Below are 1,195 nucleotides of genomic sequence, written 5' to 3' on the forward strand. Positions count from 1 at the left end.
TTCTCTGATGCAACAGAATTGCAAATTTTATGGACTTCCATCCGAAGATCCCTTTCAGTTCTTAACTGAATTCTTGCAGATCTGTGATACTGTTAAGACCAATGAGGTTGATCCCGAGGTCTACAGGCTTATGCTTTTCCCATTTGCTGTAAGAGACAGAGCTAGAATATGGTTGGACTCTCAACCTAAGGACATCCTGAACTCTTGGGATAAGCTGGTCACGGCTTTCTTAGCCAAGTTCTTTCCTCCTCAAAAGCATAGCAAGCTTAGAGTGGATGTTCAAACCTTCAGACAGAAGGAAGGTGATTCCCTCTATGAAGCTTGGGAGAGATACAAGAAACTGACCAAAAAGTGTCCTTCTGATATGCTTTCAGAATGGACCATCCTGGATATATTCTATGATGGTCTGTTTGAATTATCGAAGATGTCATTGGACCATTCTACAGGTGGATCCATTCACCTAAAGAAAATGCCTACAGAAGCTCAAGAGCTCATTGACATGGTTGCAAATAACCAGTTCATGTACACTTCTGAAAGGAATCCTGTGAGTAATGGGACGCCTCAGAGGAAGGGAGTTCTTGAAATTGATACTCTGAATGCCATACTGGCTCAAAATAAAATATTGACTCAGCAAGTCAATATGATCTCTCAGAGTCTAAATGGATTGAAGGAATCATCCAACAGTACTAAAGAGGCATCTTCTGAAGAAGAAGCTTATGATCCTGAGAACCCTGCAATAGCAGAGGTGAATTACATGGGTGAACGCTATGGAAACACCTATAATCCCTCATGGAGAAATCATCCAAATTTCTCGTGGAAGGATCAACAAAAGCCTCAACAAGGCTTTAATAATGGTGGAAGAAATAGGTTTAGCAATAGCAAGCCTTTTCTATCATCCACTCAGTAACAGACAGAGAATTCAGAGCAGAATCCATCTAGTTTAGCAAATATAGTCTCTGATCTATCTAAGGCCACTGTAAGTTTCATGAATGAAACAAGGTCCTCCATTAGAAATTTGGAGGCACAAGTGGGCCAGCTGAGTAAAAGAGTCACTGAAACTCCTCCTAGTACTCTCCCAAGCAATACAGAAGAAAATCCAAAAAGAGAGTGCAAGGTCATTGATTTAACCATCATGGCCGAACCCACAAGGGAGGAGGAGGACGTGAATCCTAGTGAGGAAGACCTCCTTAGATGT

The 1,195-nt window shown here is 41.5% G+C and overlaps 1 non-coding gene across 1 annotated transcript; it reads right to left on the minus strand.

The window, feature by feature from the left end:
* Nucleotides 1–262: 262 nt before the first annotated feature.
* LOC148555786 (small nucleolar RNA R71) lies at nucleotides 263–370 on the minus strand. The gene has a single exon (XR_015886868.1). It is a non-coding gene; the product is annotated as a small nucleolar RNA R71 (small nucleolar RNA).
* Nucleotides 371–1,195: the final 825 nt, after the last annotated feature.

The sequence above is a fragment of the Arachis ipaensis genome, chromosome B6 (genome assembly GCF_059453495.1).
Source record: "Arachis ipaensis isolate K30076 ecotype BB chromosome B6, ASM5945349v1, whole genome shotgun sequence".
NCBI lineage: Eukaryota > Viridiplantae > Streptophyta > Magnoliopsida > Fabales > Fabaceae > Arachis > Arachis ipaensis.